The sequence below is a fragment of the Pan troglodytes genome, chromosome 19, assembly GCF_028858775.2.
Source record: "Pan troglodytes isolate AG18354 chromosome 19, NHGRI_mPanTro3-v2.0_pri, whole genome shotgun sequence".
Classification (NCBI taxonomy): domain Eukaryota; kingdom Metazoa; phylum Chordata; class Mammalia; order Primates; family Hominidae; genus Pan; species Pan troglodytes.
In genome coordinates, this window is record NC_072417.2 from 24,211,767 (window position 1) to 24,230,685 (window position 18,919).

The following is an 18,919-nucleotide window of genomic DNA, read 5'->3' on the forward strand; positions in this document are numbered from 1 at the left end:
CATCCCTCCTCTCAAAGACGCTAAGGAAAGAGTGACTTGTGCCCAGGGCTTTTTCCTGCAGCCCCTCCCTGGTTCTCAGCCACTGTCTTCGGTCACCTCTCACTGCCTCCGGTCACCTCTCACTGCCTCGGGAGCCTCAGAACACCAGCCTCCCCTTCCCATCTCCGCTCTGGGGGCCTGCTCCAGTCTGGTGATTCCTCTCTCCATCTCTCAGCACTTGGGGACAGTTATGTCACTCAGAGAGCTCCCAGGGAAGAACCTGAAGAACAGACCCAGATAGAGGGGAGAGAGGGCAGTGGAACCTTATGGAAAAAGGGGCAGGTAGCCAGTGGCTGTGGTGCAAATGTTCTCGAGTGTGGCCCCCGGCCTGCCTAGCCTGGCTGATGCTTATTAAAAGTGCATATTCGGCCAGGCACAATGGCTCATGCCTGTAATCCTAACACTTTGGGAGGCCGAGGTAAGCGGATCACTTGCAGTCGGGAGTTTGTGATCAGCCTGACCAACATGGTGAAACCCCATCTTTACTAAAAAAGCAAAAATTAGCCGGGTGTTGTGGCAGACACCTGTAATCCTAGCTGCTTGGGAGGCTGAGGCAGGAGAATCGCTTGAACTCAGAAGGCAGAGGTTGCAGTGAGCTGAGATCACACCACTGCACTCCAGCCTGGGCAACAGAGTGAGACCCCGTCTGAAAAAAAGAAAATGCATATTCTGGCTGGTGACGATGGCACATACCTGTAATCCCAGCACTTTGGGAAGCTGAGGCAGGAGGATCACTTGAGCCCAGGAATTTTAGTCTGGCCTGGGCAACACGTCGAAACCCTGTCTCTACAAAAAGCACAAAAATTATCTGGGTGTGGTAGCACACACCTGTGGTCCCAGCTACTCAAGAGGCTGAGGTGAGAGGATTGCTTGAGTCCAGGAGATTGAGGCTGCAGTGAGCTGTAATCAGGCCACTGCACTCCAGCCTGGGCAACCAAGCAAGATCCTGTCTCAAAAAAAAAAAAAAAAGGCCGGGCACGGTGGCTCACGCCTATAATCTCAGCACTTTGGGAGGCCAAGGCAGGTGGATCACGAGGTCAGGAGATCAAGACCATCCTGGCTAACACGGTGAAACCCCATCTCTACTAAAAATACAAAAAATTAGCCGGGCGTGGTGGCAAGTGCCTGTAGTCCCAGCTACTTGGGAGCCTGAGGCAGGAGAATGGCATGAACCTGGGAGGCAGAGCTTGCAGTGAGCCGAGATCATGCCACTGCACTCCAGCCTGGGCGACAAAGCAAGACTCTGTCTCAAAAAAAAAAAAAAAAAAGGTCAGACTTGGTGGCTCATGCCTGTAATCCTAGCACTTTGGGAGGCCAAAGCAGGCGGGGCTGATCACCTGAGGTCAGGAGTTCAAGACCAGCCTGACCAACATGAAGAAACCCCATCTCTACTAAAAATACAAAATTAGCCTGGCGTGGTGGCACATGCCTGTAATCCCAGCTCCTCAGGAGGCTGAGGCAGAAGAATCGCTTGGACCTGGGAGGGGGAGGTTGCAGTGAGCCGAGATCCCACCATTATACTCCAGCCTGGGCAACAAGAGCAAAACTCGGTCTCAAAAAAAAAAAAAAAAGTGCATATTTTAGTTGGGCATAGTGGCTCATGGCTGTAATCCCAAAAAGTTGGGAGGCCAAGGTGGGAGGATCTCTTGAGACCTGAAGTTAAAGATCAGCCTGGGCAACATCACAAGACCCCAACTCCAGAAAAAATTTAAAAATTGGCCAGACATGGTGGCGTGCACCTGTAGTAGCTGGGACTACTACAGGAGGCTGAGATAGGAGGATTGCTCGAACCCAGAAGTTTGAGATTGCAGTAAGCTATGATTGCACCACTGCACTCCAGCCTGGACAACGAGACCCTGTCTCTAGAAAAAAAAAAAAAAAGGCACGTATTCCTGGACACCCCTCTCACCAATAAACACATCCTTGCCAGAGCAGAATCTCTGAGAGTGGGCCCAGGAGTCTTCAGTCTACCACGCTGCTGGGATGTGTCTTATACAAAAATCAGGAAGTAGGCCGAGCACAGTGGCTCATGCTTGTAATCCCAGCACTTTGGGAGGCCAAGACAAGCGGATCACCTGAGGTCAGGAGTTCGAGACCAGCCTGGCCAACACTGTGAAACCCTGTCTTTATTAAAAACACAAAAAATTAGCCAGGCATGGTAGCGGGCGCCTGTAGTCCCAGCTACTCGAGAGGCTGAGGCAGAAGAATTGCTTGAACCCAGGAGGCAGAGACTGCAGTGAGCCAAGTTTGTGCCACTGCACCCCAGCCTAGACAACAGAGTGAAACTCCGTCTCAAAAAAAAAAAAATCAGGAAGTAGAAAGAGAATGGACTTTGAAGTCAGGGAGCTCTGGGCTGAACTAGCTTTCCCCACCTCCTAGTTGTGGGAATGCTCTTTATCTTCTCCAAACCTGTGTTCTCTTCCATAAAGCTGGGGGCTCTGATCTGCATGTGGCGGGAATTATGAGGATTCAGATAAACAGGGAAAGCACAGAGGCAGATGCTGCGGACGCCCTCCCGCATCTTCTGGGGGTCCCCTCATCCTGGAGCCCAACGGACCTAACTTCTGACAGCCTGAGGGCCCCTGGGAGTGCTGAAGAATGAGTGTCCCACCCACTCCATCCAGCAGCCTTAACAAAGGACGGGGATGGAGTTGGTGTATAAGTACCCGCTCCCTCATCCTTCCAGTGGGATAACTCTGAGGTGCAGGTTCCATGCTGGCTCCTGAGTTTCCCAGCAAAATTAAGCTTCCATCACCCGCCGGGGTGCCCTTCCTGACAACACGCCCCTGTAAGCTGCCTTCCTTCCCTGGGTCACCTCCCTACCCTCCTACTGGAGCTTCCTGTGAGCATCCCTCAAACAAACAACTTGCCCTCAAGTACTTGTCTCAGGTCAGCTCCTGCGGGACCCCAGGCTAACATAAGCCTGGCAGCCTGGAAATGAGCCTTTTTTTTGAGACAATGTCTTGCTCTGTCGCCCATGCTGGAGTGCGGTGGCACAATCACAGCTCACTGTAGCCTCAACCTCCCGAGCTCAAGCCATCTTCCCGCCTCAACCTCCAGAGTACCACCATTCCTGGGTAATTGTTCTCTATTTTTTGTAGAGACGGGGATTTCGCCATGTTGCCCAGGCTGGTCTCAAACTCCTGGGCTCAAGGGATCCACCTGCCTCGGCCTCTCAAAGTGCTGGAATTACAGGCAGGAGCCACCACGCCTAGCCGTGAGTTCTTTTTCCTCTCCTCGTCTTTGGCTGTCAGTGTGGAGACCAGGTTGGCCCAGACCAAGCAAAGCCACCACAGGGCCTGGATAGTGCTGTGGCTTGCAGGGATACATAGACACTGATGTCCGGGACCCAGCAAGGACAGTGTCCCCTGACTGTAAGGACACCATCGAAGTCCCAGGAAAGGCAGCTCACCCTTCCCTTCCCCAGATCCCCAGTATCTGCTAGTCAGGGAGCAGAGCTATAGGCCCATCCACAAGAATCCCCTAATCCCACATCCCTCAGTCTGAAATTGGCCCTAACCACAACTTTCCCTATCTTCATCTTTCTTTCCTAGTTCCTCAGACACAAAGCAAACAGCCGCTTCCCCGCTCCTCAGAGACACCTTGCCTCTAAATCTTGAAACTGCCAAGCCCCAGCTGGCTAGGCCGCTGGCCACATGAATTCTAGTCCCCAGGGGCACTGAAGTCACCTCCCAGAGAAATCCCTATGATTTCATCTTCTATTTAATCTTTATCTCTCCTCATACTTTTTAGAACTTCAAATAATTTCTCGTTTGTAGTAACTAGGAAGCCATAAATCGCCCCTTTATGTCTAAGGAAAATCAATTGTTATTTGACATTTTACCTTAATATTCCCGACTTCCTTCAACTGTAATAAAGCTTCCATCTGCCTTTTATTTTACAGGCAATTAGTAAGTCACCTTTTTAAAATTTCTCCACATTTTCTATCAAATGAATGCTAGGATTGAAAGGGGAGAGCTGTTTTATGGGATTGAACTCACTGAGTAGAAGGGATTTATCTGTAGCCTTCGAGGTACCAACACTCATTAATGGGTTTTATTGATTCGGGGGCTTTTTAACCCTTAGCAATAATACAGGTGTCACCTGCCCAAGGCAGTTGGGAGGGGGCAGGGATGCTGGGAGGGGCTGTGAGGGAGTCCACACATTTCTGAGCCCTGGGCCCAAGCTAGAAAGGCAGAGAAATGAGATCTAACCCTTTGAAGTGTGATCACGCTCAGTGCAACCACACCCTCAGAGGTAAATCACAGCCCAGACACCCTCTTTTTCCTGGAGACAAAGTTGGAGTTTTTGGGTTTTTTCTTCAAATTACCCAGGGGAATGCAATGCTTTTGCACCCCTATCATGGGATCAAAAGAAAGAGGCCCATTGTTGGGGTTCAAGGACCTGGGCTTGGTCTGCCTCTTTTAGCCCTGGGGTTGTGGGCAGGCCAGGGAAGGAACCTCTGAGACTCAGTTTCCTAAGATGTGAAGTGGAGAGAAGAATCTCCTCTTTGGCCACCTCTCAGGGCTGCTGGTGTTCGCCCCCAGACCACGTCTGTGAGAAATGCTTAAAAGACTATGCAGGGCGTAAGAAACTACATAAGGAACCAATGAGAATCCTAGTCACAAATGGAAACCTCAGTCCACAAACTCCAGAACGAAACCTTCCTTGCTTTTCTAGAACTCATCTTATGGGTTCTGTACCCCCCATTGCCTGGGCTGGTGGAACTTTGGTGCCAGTCTTTCCCTAGCAATTTCTCCAAAACCCCCCACGGCCTTTTCCACCATTCCCCTTCCTTGAAGGCCGCCATTTGACACTCAGAGCCCAGGAAGCCTTTCTTGGTCCAGACAGCAGGACTGGAAGCCTTAGAGCTGTCGGCAAGAGATGTGAGTCCTGTAGCTGAGGACAGTCCAGGCAGAGTATGAATAAGACGGCAAAAGTAAGTCCAGAAGACATTAATGGTAGACTTTGGGTGGCAGGTGTATGGGTGCTCACTATAAAATCTTTTCAACATTGCTATACACTTGAAATTTTTCATTAAAATGTTAGAAGGGAAAAAAAAGGCTTATTCGGGGGCAAATCCCCCAAGGTAGGGTACCCGCCTGTGATGGGAGAAAGGAACGAATGTGAGCAGAGGAGGAAGGCAAGGGGCCCTCTGAATCTAGACGAATTTGTTTGTGGGACCTGCTACGTTATTTGTGGGCCCAGTGCAAAATGAAAATTTGGGGCCCTTCCTTCATAAATTAAGAATATCAGCTAGGCACGGTGGTTCCTGCCTGTAATCCCAGCACTTTGTGGGGCCAAGGTGGGTGGATCACCTGCGGTCAGGAGTTCGAGACCAGCCTGGCCAACATGGTGAAACCCCGTCTCTACTAAAAATACAAAAATTAGCTGAGTGTGGTGGTGCATGCCTGTAATCTCAGCTACTCAAGGAGCTGAAGCAGGAGAATTGCTTGAACCCAGGAGGCAGAGATTGCAGTGAGCTGAGATCACGCCATTGTACTTTATCTTGGGTGACAATAGTGAAACTCCATTTCCAAAAAGAAAAAAAAAACAGTATCAAGATGGGACAGCAAAGCATTAAACTACGTGCCCTTCTTATCTTAGAGCCCTGGGTCCTGCACGGTTGCCCGGCCATGAAGCCAGCCCTGTCTGCTTGGGTTGAGAGGTCTATTTTGACCAACCCCTTCTGACCCATCTCTCCATTTCTAATCTTACAAGAACAATACACTGAACCTAGCATTTGATGCAAGTGAACAATAAGTGAGTAGGTTGGGACCTTTTTCTTTTTTTCTTTTTTTCTTTCTTTCTTTTTTTTTTTTTTTTTTTTTTTTTTTGAGATGGAGTCTCACTCTGTTGCCCAGGCTGGAGTGCAGTGGCGTGATCTCAGCTCACTGAAACCTCTGCCTCCCGGGTTCAAGCGATCCTCCTGCCTTAGCCTCCTGAGTAGCTGGGACTACAAGCACGCACCACTATGCCGGCTAATGTCTTTTGTATTTTTAGTAGAGATGGGGTTTCACCATGTTGGCCAGGCTGGTCTCTAACTCTTGACCTCGTAATCTGCCCGCCTCAGCCTCCCAAAGTGCTGGGATTACAGGTGTGAGCCACCACGCCCAGCCAACCTTTCTAATAATAATAATATTTACTGCTCACATGGCCTTCACCGTATGCCAGGCACTGATTCAGCACCCCATGGACATTAACTCATTCAAGCCTCCCAGCAACCCTGTGAGACAGGACTATTGTTACTCCCATTTCACAGATGAAAACTCAGAGGCACAGAGAGAATAGGTCACTTGCCTAAGCTCTCAGAGCTGGTAAGTGGTAGAGACGAGCTTTGCTCCCAGGTAGCTGGGCTCCAGAATCATGCTTTTAACCACTCCACTCTGCCGCCTCTCCAAAAAGATAGTCAGGACAAGCCTGACAGAGATGGCCTCCTGGATGGAATTTTTGCTGGTCCCAGGAGGGCAACCTTCTTGGCATGGCTATAGCGCTCAGTGCTTCTCAACTGCAAGGTCACCACACACCATCTTGAACTGAGTCACAGGTGTCACATTACTAGTCAGAAAGAAGCAAAGTCTGTGAATAATTAAACTTTTTAAAAAATGAAATCAGATACAAGCAGTGTCCTCTCACATATTTGTATCTTAACTGGCTTTTCAGACTGCAGGAACAGCCAGCACCAGAGATATCTCCTGCAAGGCCTCCTAGGTGGGTTCTTGGAAGAAAGGAATGCCAACGAATATGATTGCAAGGTGAGGCAGGGCAGGAGACGCAAGAACTGCACCGCTAACCTTATTAATAGGGATTGAAGAGTGCTGAATTTATAAAAACAATGCTTTTGGTTTCACAGGCTCCCGCTCTCATTATACCCGCCCCAGGACACCACGGACACCTGGTAGCCACCAGTGGAATTGCAGGCTTAGTGTCCAGAAGGGTCTTTCTCACATTAGCTAGAGAGGAGAGAAGCGGCGTCCTCAACTCCAAGAATCCCGTATTCCCCAACCCACATCCTTCAGTCTGAAAGTGCCCCTAACCACTACTTTCCCTACCACGTCTCCCTTTCCAAGTTCCTCAAACGCAAAGCAAACAGCCATTTCCTGCACCTGTGTGCAGTCGTAGCGGTACGCAGGAGATCCAATATGCCTGGGTGAGTCAGGAGAACTCCCTGAGATCATGGCCCTTGAGAATGGGTAGGAAATGGCCAGGGAGACAATAGGGGAAGGGCATCCTCAGAAAGAGGGGACAGATTTGGGGGCATGCCTTGTAAGAAAGAGCTCCAGGATGCACCCGTGATTATTGTTTCATTTTACCCTCACAGACAACCTTGCCAGGGAGATAGTATTGCTCACGTTTCAAGGTGTGGAAGTAAAGATTCAGGAAAATGAGCTTACCTGCCCAAAGTGATCTGACAGGTAAGTGGCAGGGCCGTCTTGTCTGATGTGAGTTGAGGAGGATTTCAGCTGGTAGAGTTCGGGAGTAATTCTGGATCACCTGGGGAAAACAATAAACATACAGGGCGGCTTTCAAGTGCTCGCACTACCCTTGGCACTGAAGCCTGCCCAGACCTTGGGGCACAGCCAGGAGGATGAGGGCCCTTCCTACCAAGGTGGCTGCCACCGACTGGCTGGGCTGCACTGCATGCAGGCCAGAGGGCCGGAAAGATGAGATTTACGATGGCCATGGCCTTCACGACTTAATGGTCAGGAGTTGAGCTATTTTATCTTATCAGACAGTTTTGCCTAGAAATAGCCACAGACCTTCATTCCAGGATGGCTTTTAGTCATGAGGGGGTGACCTGCAGGTCTCCTAAATCATGTTAATTCCCAGGGCAGCAGGCTGTGCTTTCTTTTCTCCGCAGTGTCTTTCACCATTCCCCAGCCATTTGCTTCTCTGAAGGAAAGTCTCTCCGGGGCCAGCAATGTTAAGGAATGCGGGGTGTGGGGGAGCAGAAAGGCCACTGTGGTGTGGCCTGACTTGGGACCATCTGTCCACTCAGACAGAGCTCAGCAAACGGTCAAGGAGCTGAGAATCGGCTCAGTCCCTCCCTCTCCCTCTCACTCTCTTCTTCCCTCTTTCTCCTCCCCACTCTCTCAGCCCCTCACCTAGCTAGCTGCCCCTCCCTTACCTCGCAGGACCCCCCTGGGGTGGAACTGCTTGCTGAGCAGTTCTGATGAAGGCAGGACCCTTTCCTCTCTGTGGACTCAGTCCACAGTGTCTGCGGACACTGGCCCTCCAGAGGACCAGTGTGTGAGGGGGTGTTGCCAGCCTCTGTTTCTCCTGAGCCCTCCTCCCAAGTGCAAGTATGAGAACTCCTCTCCACACCTTCCTGCATGTCCAGGGGCTTCCTTTAGGGCTCTAGGAGTCCCAAGACATCATGGGTAGGCAGCAGATGGAGAAAGAGCAGAATGTTCCATCCAGGCCAGGCACAGTGACTCACGTCTGTAATCCCAGCACTTTGGGAGGCCGAGGCAGCGGATCACTTGAGGCCAGAAGTTGGAGACCAGCCTGATGGAGTAGAAACTCCGTCTCTACTAAAAATACAAAAATTAGCCAGATGTGGTGGCCCACGCCTGTAATCCCAGCTACTTGGGAGGCTGAGGCAGGAGAATTGCTTGAATCCGGGAGGTGGAGGCTGCAGCGAGTTGAGATCGCGCCACTGCACTCCAGCTCTGGATGACAGAGCGAGACTCCGTCTCAAAAAAAAAAAAAAAAAGAATGTCCCATCATCCAATGGCAGGACCCTGGGCACACGCCATGGGACAATCTCAGTCATAGCCACTGGCTGGGACAACTCCAGCAAACAGTGTCTTCACTGGTCCTTCTCACCATCCACCCACCGGCTTTTCCTGACTCATGGAGGGGTCTTGCAGACCCCTTCCCCAGATCTGATTCCTAGGTCTGGGATCCCCCCAGCACCCTCGCTTACTCCTCATTCCCCCGGAGGTCCCACCCCACACCCTCTTGACTCTCCAGGGAGTGAAAAGCTCCTTTCACTTTCACCTTGATATTCTGTTAAAAGCCAAATCCAAATCGTTAGCAACAGAAGCCAGCTGCCCTTCTCTAAAAGCCGGAGGGCCGGTCCTCAAACCCCTCCTGGGGGGTGAGATACTTTTGTATCCTACCTGGCTGGAGTCATGCCTTCCCCTCACCCTCAACCCCCAGAATAGGCAATAAATAGAATGAAAGTCTTCTAATGCAGTAAATAAAAGGAAGAAAACTGGAGCAGACCAGATTCTGTTTTATTTCCTAATAAAACAGAGGCTGTCTCCTGACAGTCCCCAGAGGGCCCACCACCTCATGATGTGTTAGTAACACACCAGCTGCCTTGCAACAAGACTTGGTTATCATTTACCTTTATAAGGAGGCTTCTCAGATCTCATCTCACCATGTGAGTTGGGCATTATTAATAATCGCTACCATTAAACATACCTACAATGTGCTGGGTGCTTTCTATACGGTATTCAACGCAATCCTTACACCGACCCTGAAGTGTAGGCGCTATTATTTCCACTTCACAGGTAGTGCTCTGAGGTTCATTAGCTGTCTTAAGGTCATGCAGCTAAAAAAATGACAAAGTGAATCCAGGTGGGTCCTCACTCCTGTGGGGCCCCAGGGAACTTCCGGCTGATTTCTGGGGCGTTTGCGCGCAGAGCGAGACTTGGCCAGCAGAGGGCGCCAGCGCCCCGCCAAGACAGTGGGAGACCGGCGGGAAGGCGGCTGTGAGGCCTGGGCTAGTTTCGGCTTAGAGACTGCAGCCTCTAGACTCTCAGCACGCAGAGCTCGGACCAGTGGGACCCAAGGCTTCTCTCTCGGAGACTGCCCTGGAGCCAAAGTCTGTGGGCAGAGGAGGGCCAAACACTGCCTGGGCCTTTATTTTGCATCCAGAAACAGGGTGCTCTGGATAGCGGCAGCCCCCACCTGCTGAGCGAGCTCAGGCTAGTTGCAAGGAGAGAAAAAGGAGGTGGCTGTCCCTGTCCTGCGACCTGGGTTCTGGTCCCAGTGGGCTGTGGGAAAGCTGAGACTTTCTCCGTGCCTCTGTTTCCCCATCTGTAAAATCGCAGGATTTGTGCGCCGCAGACTCCTGAGTCCATGGTGGGGGGCGGGGGCGTGGTCCTCTCCCATTTTAGAAAACCTATCTTAAGAGGCACATCTAGGAGGCTGCCTAGAGTGACCAAGGTACCAGGGGCTGAGCACCCTGCAGACGTTGCTGATCTCTGGTTGATCCAAAACGAAGAAGCCTCCCTGCGTGTCGATATGGGAAAGAGAATTGATATGCAAATACATGCAGCTTCTTTGGTAAATAAGAATATCAAATCAGAGTCTATGAGAGTTGGGGGCTGGGGTCGGTGGTCAGAGATGGGATCCCCAGGCCTGTAGGGCCTTTCTTCCTTTCCAGCTCTCCAAGCCCTGCCAGTCTTTCCTCCTCAACATTCTCTCTTGCCTAAAGAGAAATTGTCATGAGCCTGCTAATCGTGAAAGGTTCTGTGCCTTCCCTGCTGCCAAACCCATCAAACCTATTTACCAGAAATGGCTTTGTTCTAAGAGGAACAAAATGAGGCTCAAGGGTGAGGGTCCACAGGTCTGGCCCCCAGATGCACCCTGGAGCAATGAGGGCGCCCGGGGCAGGGACTTTTACCAGCCTTCCCTGGTGGAGGCAAGATTCACAATGCAAACTCTTCTCCAATGCAGGGACAGATGACCAAACCTTGCAGACAGCGGCGGGAGCTGGAGGGACTTTGTTGAGGACTGGGACCCAGGTGCGGTTGCTGCAATGCTCTCTGCTTTGGCAGAGAAAAGATGCAGATTCCCAGGTCACACCAAGTGACCTCTCCAGAACCTGGAACAGCCTCTGTGTGGACTGCCATGGGAGAGCTGGAGCCACCACAGAATCTTGCTCACCCCAGGGAGGTGGCAGCAATAGGATCATCACGACTTTTCACCTTGACCTTTCACCACAGCCTGACCCCTCCAAGGTGGGAGTGAGCACAATGGCACAGGGGTTAGGGGTCTGTGTCCGAGTAGGAGGGGTGTTTAAACGGGAAGTAAGAGAGCATTGCAGAGAATGTTAACTGCCCCTCTCTTCTGTTTGCCAAGCCCATTTGGCTTCATGCTGTCTCCAGCCTCAGGAGTCAGGAGGCTCTGAAATGTCTAAATGTCACATGGCTTGACCACAGCCAGGGAGGGGCAAAGCCAGGCATTGAGGTTTCTTTTCTGATTCCCAAGAAGAAGGAAGGAGGGCAGGAGACAATAATTAAAAAAAAAAAAAAAGAGAGAGAGAGAGCAAGACTTGTTAGAGGCCACGAGGAGTCTCAGGCCAGAGGTATCTCTCCCCAAACCCGGGATGGGAGGGAGCTGGGGGCCACCCTGCCCTCCTGCTCTTTCTTCTGCCCTGGGATTTAATTGCTCTGCAAGTTCAGTGAGCTGTTCACTGACAACACTGGGGGCTCTGGGCTGCTCAGACTCAGACACAGGTGTGCCCTCCCCGCTGAATTTATGAGACCCCAGACTTAGGGGGCCTCAGGGCAGTAATTCAAGGCAAATCCTAGAGACCTGTTGAACCCATGGCTACTCAGCAGCAGAATTCCCTAGGAAGCATTAGAAAGCTACAGACTGCTCCGGGCTTCTGCAGGCTCAACCCTCTGCCTCCTGCTGCCTGTCCCTCCCTGCCTACAGCAGCCCCCCTCAGAGCATTTCTCTCCCCCCATCACTAACTGCCTGTCTCCCACCACCCCCTTTAGGACCTTCCCTCCTCCAGCCCATCCTTGGAGCTGCCCAGTTCCCTATGAAATGCTCCTCCCCACCTCGCCACCAACATCAGCCCCTCTGTTGCCCTCTGTACCCCATACTGGGCATTCTGGCTCTCAGCCCTTCTAACATTCTCTTTCCTTGCTTTCCATCAGAACTTTCCCCTTGAGCCAAACTGCTTTGTTCCTGTTCTGCATTGCCCTGGCTTCTGGATGCCTTGTGCACCCTTTTGCTTTGTTCTTTCCCAGCCCTACACAGGCCTGCATGCGCGCGCGTGCACACACACACACACACACACACAGACACCCTGCCTACTGCTCACACACTTTCCTCCTCCTCTGAGTCTCCTGAGCCCTCTCCCTTTTTCAAGTCCCTGCTCCAGCCCCACCCTCCCTGGGCCTGCCCAGGCCAGCCCTGTCCGGGAGACCTCTCCTCTTTGAATGGCAGTGCCTGCGTCCTCATCTGTTCCACGCCCTCCCCAAGTTCATTCTCTTCCTCCAGAGCTAGCCAGACCTCCCAAAGAGCCCTGGCAGGAGCTCCCAAAGTAAGAGTTTCTTTGATCTCCTAGGTAGCTGCTCAATGCCAGTTTGTGGATCGACATGTGATTCTTACATTTGCAACAACATCTTCTGTGAGTAGCCTGCTCCCCCAGCACGAGGAAAATGACACTGATCCTGAGAGGATTTGATTCGTGCATTCTGGAGGGACAAGCCTGCCTGGAAAAGTCTCCTGCAGGAGAGGCAGACCAGGCTGCCCCAACCTGAGTGTGGACTCCAGCCCTGGGCTGCCGGGCGATATGTCCTCCCATCCACCCACTACCCTCACCAGTCTCAGCAGCGACTCAGAATCTCTGTCTGGGTCTGGTCCACCACCTTCCCCTATTTGGACTTGAACTCCTTCAGGGCTGGCACAGTGACCCGTCATCCTATCATGCCCACAGTGACCTGCTGGGTGCTGTGAGATGTCAGTTTGGGCCCTGCTGTGTGCACCAACTTCACTGGTGATACTGTTACCACCTTAAGGGTCAGAGAGGTTTAAGAACTCACCCAAAGTCACCCAGCCAGTAAATGGCTCAGTTGGGGTTCAAACCCAAGTCTATAAGATGCCAGATCCCCTGGTCCATCCAGACACCTGACTGCATCTTGTACATTGCACACAATAGATGTAAACAATACAAATGTCTACAGAAGTCAGGGACTGGGCGCGGTGCTTCACACCTGGAATCCCAGCATTTCAGAGGCCAAGGCTGGTGGATCGCTTGAGCCTAGGAGTTTGAGACCAGCTGGGCAACATGGTGAGACCCCATCTCTACAAAAAGTACAAAAATTAGCCAGGTGTGATGGTGCACACCTGTGGTCCCTGATACTGGGAGGCTGAGGTTGGAGGATCACTTGAAGTTGAGGTCAAGGCTACAGTGAGCCGAGATTGCATCACTGTACTCCAGCCTGCGGGACAGAGCCAGACCCTGTCTCAAAAATAAATAAATAAATCTACAGAAGTGAATCTGCCTGGAAATGGAGAACCTAAAAGAATCATCAGGAGGTTTGGTTGGTGATGTAGCATTAAGGTGCCTGAGAGCCTCTTACACACACAGGCCAAGTGGGGATCTAAGCCAAAGCACCTCCTCCATGGTTTTAGGCCTATGCTGGTGAACAAGGCAGATGCAGCCCCGACAGCACCTGCCTTCCAGCTCTGCCACTGGACGGAGACATCACAGACTTGTAGCAGGGACAGCCATCCAGCCCACTGGGTGTTCACATATCTTCCACTTAAAACCTAGAAAATGGAAGCGCAGAGTAGACATAAGCCCGGTGCTGTTTTAAAAGGGAATGGTTTAGTAACCTGTAGGTAGCTCTCTTCCTATCCCCTGTGCCTGCATGCAGCTGTGGGACCACAGTGGCTTGACACCTCCATCAGTTCCCCCATTCTAGGGTCAGAAGTGGGTCCTATCAGAAGGTACAGCTTTCTGGCCTGGGCACATTGCAGAAAGTGCTGCGGTTCTAATTCTCACCACCAGAAGGCGCTCCTAGACCCTCTGCTGGGTTCATACTACAATGTTTCCATCTAAATCCATGAATCAGTTTTTTCTCACTCCTCTGTATGTGAAAGCTACACCTAAAATGTTTCTACTTAAATCCATGAACTAGTTTCCCTTACACCTTCCTCTGTAGGCGAAAGTTCCTCCAGAGACTAGAGCAGGACTTTGAAGGCCCATGAACTGGGAAATTAACTGTTTAGGTGCCAAAAGTGGGAGTTGTGATGGGGGTTAAACTGACAGAGGAGGCGAATGCTATTGCTGTTTGAAAACGTAGGCCGGGCACTGTGGCTCACGCCTGTAATCCCAGCACTTCGGGAGGCCAAGGCGGGCGGATGACGATTTGAGGAGATGGAGACCATCCTGGCCAACATGGTGAAACCCTGGCTCTACTAAAAATACAAAAATTAGCTGGACGTGGTGGTGCATGCCTGTAATCCTAGCTACTCAGGAGGCTGAGGCAGGAGAATCACTTGAACCGGGGAGTCAGAGGTTGCAGTGAGCCAGGATCGCGCCACTGCACTCCAGCCTGGTGACAGAGAGAGACTCCGTTTCAAAAAAAAAAGAAGAAAAAGAAAAAGAAAAGAAAATGTAACCACACATTCAGCTTTCAAAATACCCGAAGGCTCGGCCGGGTGCGGTGGCTCAAGCTTGTAATCCCAGCACTTTGGGAGGCCAAGGCGGAAGGATCATCTGAGGTCAGGAGTTCAAGGCCAGCCTGGCCAACATGGTGAAACCCTGTTTCCACTAAAAATACAAAAATTAGTAGGGTGTGGTGGCAGGCGCCTGTAGTCCCAACCACTTGGGAGGCTGAGGCAGGAGAATCACTTGAACCCGGGAGGTGGAGGTTGCAGTGAGCTGAGATCACGCCACTGCACTCTAGCCTAGGCAACAAGAGTGAAACTCCAGCTCAGAAGAAACCAAAAATAACCAAAGGCTGAGGACATCAGTTCAATGTGTGTGTGTGTGTGTAACAAAGACCACAGTGTGTAGACATTGGGTTTCAGAGATCACCTCTGTGTCCAGCTGTCTGTGAGTCTGGACTGATGAGACTCTACCCCACTGGTGAATGTGGACCTGCATATGTGTATGGCAGCGGGAGTGGAAACATTGTCCTGATGTGTCTCCTAGCGTGTCTAGCTGTGTGTGTGTTGTTAGGAATGCTGGATGTGGATTGAGCTTTTGTGGCTGTGCTAGTGTGTGTGTGTGTGTGTGTGTGTGTGCACGCGCGCCTGCCCCTGCTTTGGCATTTCTGCCCAGATCCAGGGGCTCTGCCATATGGGTGAGCAGGTACACACACGTGCTTAGTAGTATCTCTAAGGGTGTCAAGGACATACGTGTGTGCTGGTGCTCTGAGCCTGCCTGTATTCAATTTTGTGTGATGTGTGGCCCACATGCACCTGCTGTATATAGGGACTCTCAGGCTCCAGGGAGGAGACATACATGTGTATGTGTGTGTTTGTGGGTGTGCACCCCTGGTGTCCTGCCTCTCCTGGGGCTCAGTCAAGGCCTTCTGCTCTCTGTTGCTGGGATGTTTTACTTCCCCATGACACAGAGCCCTTCTAGGCTGCTGCTCTCCTCTGTGAGCCTTGCACCTGCCTTTCTCCTTCGCCAAGCATGCCTTAGGGGAGATGGTTTATTTCTTCAATTAAAAGAAGAAAGACCCTGGGAGGCTGCACACTTAAAATTACCACATTTTAAAAAGCTCTGACAGTCATGAAACTATAAACCTCACAGCAGTGTCTCTGCTGCCCCCAGGCTACTCCCAGCCCTGAACTAAGGGGTTCACCTCCTCCAGGACTTGGATGGCCCCTCTCCTGAGGCTGGAAGATCACACCTTCTCTGATCAGAGAGACCCCAGTATTGTTTGCATGCGTAATCATGTGTTCATCTTTCCGTTCCTCCAGATCTTTTTCTTCCATAGTGTTATATTCAGGAAAGAGGTTAGGAAGCAGAAAACCCAGGTTCTAGCACCCTCTCCCTGGCTGGGTGACCTTGGATGAGGCTCCTAACCTCTCTGGGCCTCAGATTTTTCCATGGCAGAATGAAGCTGGTGCACATCATGATCTAAAGTTTCTTCCTGCTCTGACACTGACATCTGAGCCCCACAAAACCTTGACAGTGAGTACAGGAGTCTGCATTATCCCCATTTTAATAAAGAAACAGAAGCTCATTAAGGTTAAGTGACCTCCCCCTTCCAGGGACACTGCATTTTCCACAACAGCACCCTGAAATTGACAAAGGTGGAGAGAGCAGCAAGAAACAGACAGGCACACGCTCACACTCCCCCCTGCGTGATCCTCTCTGAAAACACCCCGACAGCCAGGAGGGGATTGATGAGAATTTGCGTCACAGCCCTACACAGTAATTATTGGTGTTCATAATGATGCCCTAAGGCATTACATTCCCCTGAAATGCCTTCAGAATCATCAAAGAAAGATTAAGCCATGCCTACTATAATTGCTCTTTGAAATACCTTCTATTTTATTCTCCTGCTTGGAAAATTGATAACCTATGGATTTTCAATTAACTTTAAGTTACAAAGAATATTCAGTTTACCCAAGTATCTCATCCATTTATGGTTCCCTTTTAGGAGGAGTTGATTATCCATCTCAAGCTGTATTCCCCAAGGAGCCTGACGTTTTTACGAGATGACTGAGTTTGGGGGTGGAAAAACCCTTGATCTGTAATTGGAGGCCCTGGCTGCAGCCCTTTCTAGGACTGTGACTTTGGCAGGTCACCAGCCTCTCCAAACCTCAGTGTTCTCACCATTAAAAAAAATGGATTAATGCCAGTTCTGCTCCCTCGGGGTCATTGCCAGAATCAAGTAGATGATGGATGTGTTTGTAAATGTCATGTCTATGCAAATGAGAGACGCTCAGGAAGCACTTGAGAACTGCATGGTGAGACCTCTGGCGTAGCCAAGCCAGCCAAACTGCTAGGCTGGGCAAAGAACACATAACAGGCATCCTGGCCTCATGGCATTCCCAGTAACAACTGATGCAGCCATGGCTAAGTCCCTAGGCCTCTCTGGGCCTCAGCTTCCTGATCTGTAAAATGGGGAGCAGAGAGAGTTGGACAAGATCAGAGACTGCAGATTGGTATTACAAGAACCAGTCATGCCATGTTCTGGGCTGCTTTTAATTGAATGGCAGTGTTTTGAATTCATTGCCAACATTTAAAAGTTGACAGGTTGCCTATAAAAAATCTGGAAATATGGCTTTTTTTTGACAAATGGAAAGATATGGTTGGTTACACTGGGCCCATGTTCATGCAAGGGAAAATTGGCCAGTGCCAAGTAGCTGTTGGCCCCCTCTTTCTCCCATCAAAGGCACCCAGGTGTCTCCCTCCCAGCTGGCTTGGGGAACCTGTGTTTACTTGCCTGGCTCCATGGATTCTGACCCCTAAACTGACTGATCTCTAAAGCTTTAGACCTTGAACCATCATCACACCTCCCCCAGGGACGCTGGCCTTCGTCGGGAGGGGAAGGGTGAGGTGGGCAGTGATCTGGGAACTTCCGCAGGGCCACCTTCTCCACCTGGCCTGGGATGGGGAGAGGCACATTCCTTCAGCAGCTCCCAGGCCAGTGGACAGAGGGCTCTGAAGAGACTCCCCCCACCCCAGCCCTCACAGCCAGAGCTAGTAACTCACAGCTGCGGTTACCCACACGCTGATTTCTGTTTTAAAAAATACTGCTGGGTAAACAGCGAGGGAAACCTGAGCTGTTCCCACACCACATAAATCCCCGGTTTGCTGTCCTATCTGGTTAGCTGGTTTCCCCAAATAATGGCACTGCTGCCTCGAAAGCAAGGGGCTGGAAAAGGGAGGCCCCGAGAAGTGGGCGGCTGGGAGTCTCCCAGGCTGGCTCCAGGCCCAGGCCTGGTGGCCTCCCTCCTTCTCTCTTTCAGCACTTCCTGCCCAGGGGCACTCACCTTTGTCCTCACTCCTTCCACCTGGGCCGCCCTTCCTCCACCCCTCTGCTTTGTCTCTCTCAAAAGACCTCCACAGAAGGCTTTCCTGGGGGACCCTGGGCCCCTCCGGCAGCCAGAAAGCCCATAGCCAAAGGCAGACCTACCCCAACACCGCATTTCCCTCTGGAAGGCTCCCTTTAAAGTTTCCTTCCAGAGCCTTCTGTCAAAGTGCAACGTCCTGACTCAAAAGGTAAGGCCAGAGCCTTCTGCGTCCTGAAAATGAGTTTAGCCTTGGATTAGGATTGCCAGATTTAGGGGGAAAAGAAGACACTCAGTTAAATTGGAGTTTCAGATAAACAAACAACAATTTTTTAGTCTATGTCCCAAATATTTCCTGGAACAGACTTACCTCAGCACCCTGCATTTTATCTGGCAGCCCTACCTTAGCTCTTTTCCTTGAGAACAGGTTCTGATGGGGAAGAAGAAGAAGATAAACGAGTTATTAGGGCCACCAAGGTGCCTATAGGCTGAATCTCCCAGCCTCCCCAGCAGTTCCTCACTGCCAAGTACATAGTTGCGGGCAATTGGTCTGTAGAGTAATTGTTGAACAGGACCCTCCTTAAAACAGGGCAGGGAGGGTTGGGCACAATGGCTCATGCCTGTAATCCCAGGACTTTGGGAGGCCAAGGCGGGTGGATGATTTGAGGTCAGGAGTTTGAGATCAGCCTGGCCAACATGACAAAACCCTGTCTCTACTAAAAATACAAAAATCAGCCAGGCGTGGTGACATGCACCTGTAGTCCCAGCTACTTGGGAGGCTGAGGCAGGAGAATCAATTGAACCTGGGAGGTGGAGATTGCAGTGAGCTGAGATCACACCACTGCACTCCAGCCTGAGGGACTGAGAGTCTGTCTTAAAAAAAAAAAAAAAAAAAAAAAAAAAGTAGAGAGGCGGGGCACTGTGTCTCACTCCTGTAAATCCCAGCACTTTGGGAAGCCAAGGTGGGAGGATCACTCAAGGAAGGAGTTTAAGACCAGCCTGGGCAACATAGCAAGACCCCATATCTATTTTTTTTTTTTTTTTGAGACGGAGTCTCGCTCTGTCTCCCAGGCTGGAGTGCAGTGGCACGATCTCGGCTTGCTGCAAGCTCTGCCTCCCGGGTTCAAGTGATTCTCCTGCCTCAGCC

At 51.1% G+C, this 18,919-nt stretch overlaps 2 long non-coding RNA genes across 2 annotated transcripts in view; one reads left to right on the forward strand and one right to left on the reverse strand.

Annotated features, from left to right (window-relative positions):
• The window catches only part of LOC107969155 (uncharacterized), a 28,273-nt gene extending 18,942 nt beyond the window's left edge, over positions 1 to 9,331 (reverse strand). The window contains exons 1-2 of the long non-coding RNA XR_001710799.4: positions 8,365 to 9,331; positions 7,434 to 7,533 (exon numbers count right to left, since the gene is read on the reverse strand). This is a non-coding gene — a long non-coding RNA (uncharacterized LOC107969155). The remainder of the gene's footprint in view (positions 1 to 7,433; positions 7,534 to 8,364) is intronic.
• On the forward strand, positions 7,361 to 14,377 carry LOC129137751 (uncharacterized). Its single transcript, XR_008540526.2, has 3 exons — positions 7,361 to 7,454; positions 10,732 to 11,015; positions 12,356 to 14,377. It is a non-coding gene; the product is annotated as an uncharacterized LOC129137751 (long non-coding RNA).
• The last annotated feature ends 4,542 nt before the right edge of the window (positions 14,378 to 18,919 follow it).